Source organism: Capsicum annuum, chromosome 12 (genome assembly GCF_002878395.1).
Source record: "Capsicum annuum cultivar UCD-10X-F1 chromosome 12, UCD10Xv1.1, whole genome shotgun sequence".
NCBI lineage: Eukaryota > Viridiplantae > Streptophyta > Magnoliopsida > Solanales > Solanaceae > Capsicum > Capsicum annuum.
The window spans coordinates 49,717,392-49,726,361 of record NC_061122.1 but is presented as its reverse complement, the minus strand read 5'-3'; positions in this window follow the sequence as shown (position 1 = coordinate 49,726,361).

Sequence of the window (8,970 nt, the reverse complement as noted above, 5' to 3'; positions counted from 1 at the left end):
AGAAGGAATTATTTTCTTCTTATACTCCAGGTAATTTTGGAATGTTGAAAATGGATAATAATGATGAAGTTAAAGTACTCAGAATTGACACTGTTTGTTTGAAAAGTAACAATGGTTCCAAACTAGTTCTCAATAATGTCAAGCATGCTCCACATGTTCGCCTAAATCTGATTTTTGTAGGAAACCTTGATGATGAGGGTTATGTTAACACCCTTAGTGCTGGCCAGTGAAAGCTTACTAGAGGTTTGATGATTGTGGATCGAGGTGACAAGTTGTCTAACTTGTATGCATTTTAGGTCTCTATTTCTAAAGGCTTGATAAACTTAGTCGAGAATGATACTTTATGAGAGTTATGACATAGAAGGTTGAGTCATATGAGTGAGAAGGGTATTGATAGTTTGAATAAGGAAAATTTTCTTTCTTGAGTGAAACAAACAAAGTTGAAGAAGTGTGTTCATTGCTTAGCCGGTAAATAGAAAAAAGTTTTTTTTCAGTCATCTGCCTTCAAGAAAGCTTGATTTGCTGAAGTTGGTGCATTCTGATTTGTGTGGTCCTTTTAAAGTAAGGTCTAATGATAGTGCACTTTACTTTGTGACTTTTATTGATGATCATTCTTGCAAACTCTGTGTATTTCCTTTGAAGTCCAATGATCAAGTACTTGATGTGTTCAAGGGTTTTCAGGCCTTAGTTGAGAGACAGACAATGAAAAAATTAAAATGCATTCTCTTAGATAATGGTGGTGAGTATATTGGTTCTTTTGATAGATATTGTAGAAAGCAGGGTATTCGGCATCAGAAAAATCCCCCAAAGACTCCTCAGTTGAATGGTTTAGCAGAGAGGATGAACAAAACTCTAGTTGAGAGGGTTAGATGTATGCTTTCAGATACTAAGCTGCCAGATTCCTTTTGGTTAGAAGCACTTAATACGACTGCTTATGTTATCAATTTATCTCCTACCATTACTTTAAATGGTAATGTCCCTGATAGAATTTGGCCTGGTAAGAATGTTTCTTATGATTATTTTAGCGTCTTTAGTTGTAAAACCTTTGTGCATGTTCCTAAGGATGAAAGGTCAAAGTTGGATAGTAATACTAGACAGTGTATCTTCATTGGTTATGGTCAAGATGAATTTGGCTATCGTTTCTATGATCCAGTTGAGAATAAACTTGTTAGAAGCCGTGATGTTGTGTTCTTTGAATACCAAATCATTGAAGATTTTGACAAAGATGAGAAGGTTGATTCTCAGAGTATTGAGAGTCTAGTTGATGTTGATCCAGTTCCTTTGACTACTGCTTCCAAAAAAAATCTTCGTGATGATGAAAATCAAGTTGATAATGAAGATATTGATCATGTTTAGAATGACCAACAAGATGTTGGTGATTCTCCAGTACAAGTTGATATAGTTGATAAGTAACCAGTTATTAATGCTCCAGAGAGTTCTTTCAGATGATCTACTAGAGAGAGAATACCTTTATCTTGTTATTCTCCCAATGAGTATGTACTCTTGACTGACGGGGGAGAACCCGAGAGTCTTGAAAGTGAAGAAAAAGAAAAGTGGTTTGATGCTATGAAAGATGAGATTAAATATTTTAATAATAATCATACCTTTGATTTTGTTAAGCTACCTAAAGACAAAAGCTTTGAAAAACAAGTGGGTTTTCCGGGTGAAATATGAAGATGGTAACCCAGTTCCACGGTACAAGGCTAGATTGGTTGTGAAGGCATTTAACTAGAAAAAAGGAGTTAATTTTGATGAGATATTCTCTCCAGTTGTAAAGATGTCATCCTTTCATATGGTTCTAGGCTTAGCTGCAAGTCTAGATTTAGAGGTTGAGCAAATGGATGTTAAAACTATTTTTCTCATGGTGACTTATATGGAGAAATTTATATGGAGCATCCTGAAGGTTTTGAAGTCAAGGGAAAAGAGAATTATGTTTGCAAATTGAAGAAGAGCTTGTATGGTTTAAAATAAGCTCCCAAGCAGTGGTACAGGAAGTTTGATTTCTTTATGAGTCAGCAGGGCTTCAAGAAGACTACGGCCATTGTGTTTTTGTGCAAAAATTCTCTGATGGTGACTTTATTATTGTGCTGCTTTATGTTGATGACATGCTTGTTATTGGTCATAATACTTGCAGGATTCAAAAGTTGAAGCAAGAGTTGAGTAAGTCTTTTTCTATGAAATACTTAAGACCAGCAAAGCAGATTCTTGGCATGCAGATTGTCCGTGATAGAAAGCCCAAGAAGTTGTGGTTATCACAAGAGAAGTATATTCAGAAAGTACTTCGAAGGTTCAACATGGATAAGGCTAAGGTTGTCAGTATATCTTTAGCTATGCACTTTAAATTGAGCATGGAGTAACGTCCTTCCAGTGATGATGAGAAGGAAGATATGAAGAAAGTTCTTTATGTTTCAGCCATTGGTAATCTGATGCATGCAATGGTTTTTACAAGACTGGATATTTCTCATGCTATTGGTGTTGTTAGCTGTTTTCTTTCTAATCCAGGAAGAGAACATTGAAATGCTGTGAAGTGGATTATGAGATATCTTTGTGGCACCTCTAGTTTGAGTTTGTGTTTTGGTACAGGAAAGCCTATTCTTTGTGGTTATACTGATTCAGATAAGGCTGGTGATGTTGATACTCATAAGTCTACTTCAGGTTATTTGTTTACTTTTGCAGGGGGAGCTGTGTCTTGGCAATCTAGGTTGCAAAAGTGTTGCTCTATCTACTACAGAAGCTGAGCTTATTGCTGCCGTTGAAGCTTGTAAAGAATTGTTTTGGATGAAGATATTCCTGGGGGAACTTGATTATACTCAAGAGAGGTATATGCTCTATTATGATAGTCAAAGTTCTATACATCTTAGCAAGACTTCTACATTTCATGGTCAGTCTAAACACATTGATGTGAGATACCATTGAATTCGGGATGTGTTGGATTCTAAGTTGCTTGAACTTGAGAAGATTCACATGGATGATAATGATTCCGACATGATGACTAAAGTTTTGCCAAGAGGGAAGTTTTAAGATTTTTGCATGATCGCTGGGATAGCGGTCTCCTCCACATAGTCGGGAGGGGGAGAATTGTTAGGTTATTGGGTCTTTTTTTCCCTTCCTATATGGATAAATAAAACCAAATTTGGACCAACTCACTTTTACCCATAGGCCCATTACTATGGGGCATATATATAGACCTTTTTTAGGTTTTATTCACAATCACAAAAGAGAGTTTTCAGCAGCCAAAAAGAGAGAAAACAGAGCAGATTTTTGTACTTAAATTTCCAGCCACAGCTTGTGATTCCCGCTTCATTTCTTATCTGATTGATTTGATTTTTGGAAAGCTTGTTTCTCTCATATCATCTTTGATTAGGAACCGATGGAGTTGAATTTGGTGGCGTGTAGCTCCTATTTTTTATTCCTGAAAAGCAGCTGTATTTTTGGTACTTTCGCTCTTTTATTTCTCTAGTATTTGGTGCTATGGTTTATGTATTGTTGCTTGTTGTTTGACACTTGTTTGGAGGCCATTTTGGAGAACAATATTATAACTCTTGGTGATTATAGTGGAAGTTTTGGTCCCGTGATTTTTTACTCTTCACATCGAAGGGTTTTTCACGTAAATTTGGTGTCTTGTTATTCTTGTCTTATCGTATTTGTGCGATTGGTTATTTGCTGCCACATTACTTTGGTTTTTTTTTTATTTGCTTATCTCTTTTTGGTTCAAATTGAACGGAAAAGTTTACTTGGGTATTTTCCGCTGCTACCCTGTCGGGCTCTTTGATTGTGTCCTTGCCTTTCCCAACAGGTGCCCTGTATTTTTGCAAGAGGCTATTTCCACCGGTTGAACCCGTGACCTCCCGGTCATATAACAACAACTTTACCAGTTACTCCAAGACTCCCTTTCTACCTTCTGAAATAAGTATTCTACCAAAAAAAATGCCATGATCCGATCATTAACTTTTTGAACAACAATTATCAGAAGATACCAATAAACATTATATTGTCTCACGGATTATTCAGAAAATTATCAAAGTCAGTACCAGAACATATCCCATGTAATGCTACTGGTGGAATCTGGGATGTACAAAGGAAATTAACGACATTAAAATAATATGATAAACAAATAAAATAATCATCCAAGTTAATATTAGTATTCAATATAAATATTGAAGGACATACCAATGAGTTGCTAGCTAATTTCTCAGTTTCTCCTTCATTTTCTTTCTACTTTCCATGTATGCAATTCTCAAGATCTGATGTATAAAAAGTATATAATAAACCTTTATTAGGAGAAACAAGTAGATCAATCTTAATTCTTAATCACACATAGTAGTAAATTTAGATGGAATGGGCTAGTGGTCAATGACGTGGATTGAGCAGGTTCAATTTCCACCAGAGATAAAACACTAGCTAATTTTTTCTCATCTATTCTAGCCTTGATGGACATAGTTACTTGATACTTGTTGCTGCTTCCAGGTGCATGCAAGTTGGTCCAGACACCACTGTTATATTAATAAAAAAGTTAGTCTCTAATTAACTCCAAAAATGTCAAATCTTAATGAAACATAGCAAATATCAATTTGTAAAGAAGAAAGTATAACACCCAAATGTTATTCAACATACTCATACCTTTTGACCGCTTAAAGTTGAAAATAATCAGCCAAGGATTAAGCTTGTTTCAAGAAAGTAAACACTGGGAATTAGAAAGAAATAAGTTAAAGTAATTAATTGGCAAAACACAAACTTGAAAAACCACTAATACAAAGAAGAAGAAGAATTAAATAATAAGTAATTCATTGACTTCAGAATTTAAGTCTTTTTAATAGGAAATTTTCTGAAATATGAAATAGAATCAAAGTAGTTTGTATATTCTAAGGATTGAAAAAATGTTAGTTTGGTGCACTGAAGTGTTCGGAAAAGAGGTGAATCATAAGAATTTAGTCCGCCTTTCTTGTATTCTGTAAAAGTACGTTTCTATGACTTGAATTAGTGACCTCCAGATCAAATGATGGCAATCTTACCATTACTCCATTAGGACTTAGAATATTTTTCAAAACTCAGATCTTGTTTATAAATTTACAATATGCTGCTTATCTTTCTCACAGAGAAAATAAACTTGATGTTATTTATTATTTTATCATTCTGCTTTTTGTTTATCCTTGTCACATATAACGAAATTATGTTGATGGATTAGAACGAATTGGTGGATAGCCAATTATCTTTCAATTACGGATGAAGAATTTGTTGCAATTCTTATTTAGAGGAGATTTTTGTTTGGTTATTCTTATTTTCAGTCTATTATCTCATTAGTAGTAAATACCGATTTATACTTTTGAAAAAATTATTACTTGAATTGAATCAAAGACCGCTCATAGTTTAAGTAAATGCAAAGAAGTAAACGTATTAAGATGGGAGAATGATGTAATTAGCAGACTCTCGGTTAAAAATTCCTACCGAGAGGAAGATCTTATTTATATAATCACTATGTATATGGATCCTGTAAAAGGATTAATACAAATCCTATATTCTCTCTGATTTACCTATTAAGATATACACAACAAATAAAATTAAAATACACAATATTACAGTGAAATTAGGAGTGTTCTGTTGGTTCCTTTCTACACAACTGCTGTGAGATATTTTCAGTTAATACCACCTGGCAAGCGGATGGTGAGGGTCGAACAAGGAGCTTGGATCTCAACAGATTGAAACAAGTTGCACCAAGAGCTTTCGTAAAGATATCTGCTATTTTATTTTGAGAGCTAACAAAGCGAACAATAAGTGAATTATCATCTACTTTCTCCCTTATAAAATGATAGTCAAGCTTGATATATTTTGACCGTTGATGAATGACTGGATTAGCAGAGATAAAAGTAGCACTTAAGTTGTCACACAGTAGAATAGGAGGTTGTTTAAGAGGAGCATTCAGTTCATGTAAAAGCTGCTCAATCCAAATAATCTCAGTAGTAACAAAGGCAAGAGCTCGATACTCAACTTTTGTACTAGAGCGAGCGACCACCTTTTTCTTCTTAGAGCACCAACTTACTAAATTGCCACCATAGTAAACGACAAATCCATGTTGAGAGCAGCTTTCATCAGGGTCAAAGATCCAAAAAACATCCGAGAAAGATACCAAGCCAGAGTCAGTGCATGGGCGTAAGTGGAGACTATGGTGAAGTGTACCTTTAAGGTATCGAAGGATGCGCTTAACAGTAGCCCAATGAGTGGTGGACGGATTATGCATAAACTATCACACCCGATTGACAACATAACAAATTTTGGGATGGGTAATAGTGACATATTGAAGAGCCCCAACAATACTCTGATATAGGTGAGAGTCAGGGAAAGAATCACTATCATAAACAAGGCGACACCCTAGGGTAGCTGGAGTAGAAATAGGTTTGGCTTCAACCATTTTGGCACGATAAAGTACATCTCGAATGTATTTTTATTGAGTGAGCAGAATGGTATCTTTATGTCTAAAGACTTTATCTATCGCAAAGCTAACTAGCAAGTTGTAAACCCAAGAACAAAGATCAAGTACATGAGATTAAAATATAGCGGAAGTGGTATTTCAAGCAAAGCATAAAGGTAAGCACTCTGTGAAGGATAATAGGAGGATGAAAGGAGATAAAGTAGCAAAGAGAAAGTCGTAGATGAAATCTTTCCAAAAAGAAAAGTTTCCACCTTACATCCACTGTAAAGAACCAATCATCAAGAAAATGATTATTGGTTCAAAGTAAAGCCATCAATTCAATGCAGATTTTGCAGAAAAATGGATCATATTGAGAAGAATTGGAGGGCCAAGCATAATCAACCATAACAACACTATTTTCAGTAGGCAAATTTTTTTGAAGAGTCAAAAAAGAAAGAAAACTTGTTTATGGCTACTTATGAAGAAAACACAGCCAACCAATCCAAATAATTCCTAGACAGTGGGTGTACGAGTCATATGTTATATAGTGAGCTCATGTTTCATACACTTGACAAGTTACTTAGATCTAAAGTTAGGATGGTAAATGGTGTAACATTAGAAGCACATAGAAAGGGTTCAGTTGTTTTTCAAATGAAATAAGGTAAAAGTTTATATATGATGTGTTGTACGTTCCCTCTCTAACATGTAACCTGTTGAGTATTGGACAAATAATGTCTAAAGGTTACTTCTTATTTTTTAAGAAAAAACATTATTTGTGTTTTTCTTCTGATGATACTTTGATTGATAAAGTAGAAATGGTGGATAAGATCTTTCCAGTAGACAGAAATTTTGATAGTGCCAATTTTGATAGGTTGGACGATTCATGGTTATGGCATAGAAGATATGGGCATTTTAACTGTGCTACTTTAAAATCTATGTATGAGTAGGGCTTGACTTAGTATTTACCTGAGATCTCACTATCTAAAGAAGTTTATGGGTCATGTCAGATGGGTAAGGTTCACAGGAAAGCATTTCCTAAAAGTACTACCTAGAGGGCAGCTGAAAAACTTGAACTTATTCACACTGATGCATGTGAACCTATGAAGACATCATCCTTAGGACAGAATAAATATTTTATGTTGTTTATTGATAACTTAACAAGGACGACTTGGGTGTATTTTTTGATCAACAAGTCTCAATATTTTCAATTTCCAAGAAGTTTAAAGCTTTTGCTGAAAGATAGAGTGGCTATAAGCTAAAGTCTTTGAGGTCAGACAACGGAGGCGAACACACTTCAAATAAGTTCAATAAGTATTGTGAAGATGTGGGATTGATCAGAATCTGATAGTAATTTATTCAACAGAAAATAATGAAGTGTCGAAGAGGAAGAACAAGATGGTAGTTGAAATGGACAGATATTTATTGCTTGAAAAGAAACTACTGTAAAGTTTTTGGGAAGAAGTTGTTTCTAGTTAAGTTTATTTGTTAAATAGGCTTCCAACTAAAGCAGTGGATGGTAAAACTCCTATTGACATGGAGTGGAAAAACACCATCTACCAAGCATTTGAAAATCTTTGGTTCTATGCTATTCTCATGTTGCTTCAGTCAGAAGAAACAACTTTAACCAAAAGGTGAATTGGGGATTTGTATTAGTCATTCATCGCAAGACAACTTGCAAACAGAAAGTGTTTCTATCAGAAGAAATACAGGAGTGGATGAACATACTTATTGGAACTAGGATAAAGAGCAAGTTGAAACAAAATTTCAGGTTACTTGAATTCGCATCCGCTGCTTGAAGTACAATCATTTGGCTCTAATAATCTGGAAAAAGTTAAAGAATTAAATAGTGAATCCTCATTTGATTCGCCAATTTTAAAGACAATGTCCCTTTTTGAGATATATGAAAGATGAAATGTTACAATCTTGAAAAGCAAAACCTATCAAGAAGTATCAAAACATGAAGTGTTGAATCCATAAAAGAGGAGATTGGTATGATTGAGAAGAATGACACTTGGAAACTGGTTGATAAACCAAAAAACAGAAATGTAATAAGGGTGAAATGGGTTTATAGAACCAAACTTAATCCAGATGGTTCAGTTTATAAATACAAAGCAAGACTTATTATGAAAGGTTTCACGCAAGTTGCAGGTCTTGATTATGGAGACACATTTGCACATGTTGCAAGACATAGTATAATATGACTTCTATTTACTTTGGAAGCTTAATCAAATTGGAAGTTGTATCATTTGGATGTGAAGTCGGCATTCTTAAATGGACTATTGCAAGAGCAAGTTTATGTCGACCAACAAGAAGTCTTTCAAGTTTCAAAAATGGAGGATAAAGTTTACAGATTACAGAAGGCATTTTATAAATTAAAATAGGCTCCTCGAGCCTAGTATAGTAAAATTGATGATCATCTCATTCCTTATGGCTTCAAAAGAAGTGAAAATGAAGACACTTTATATGTGAAGAAGGATAAAGGTAGAGATATATTTGTGGTGTCACTCTATGTTGATGATCTTCTGGTAACCAGAAGTAATGAAGCTATGGTGAATTAGTTCAAG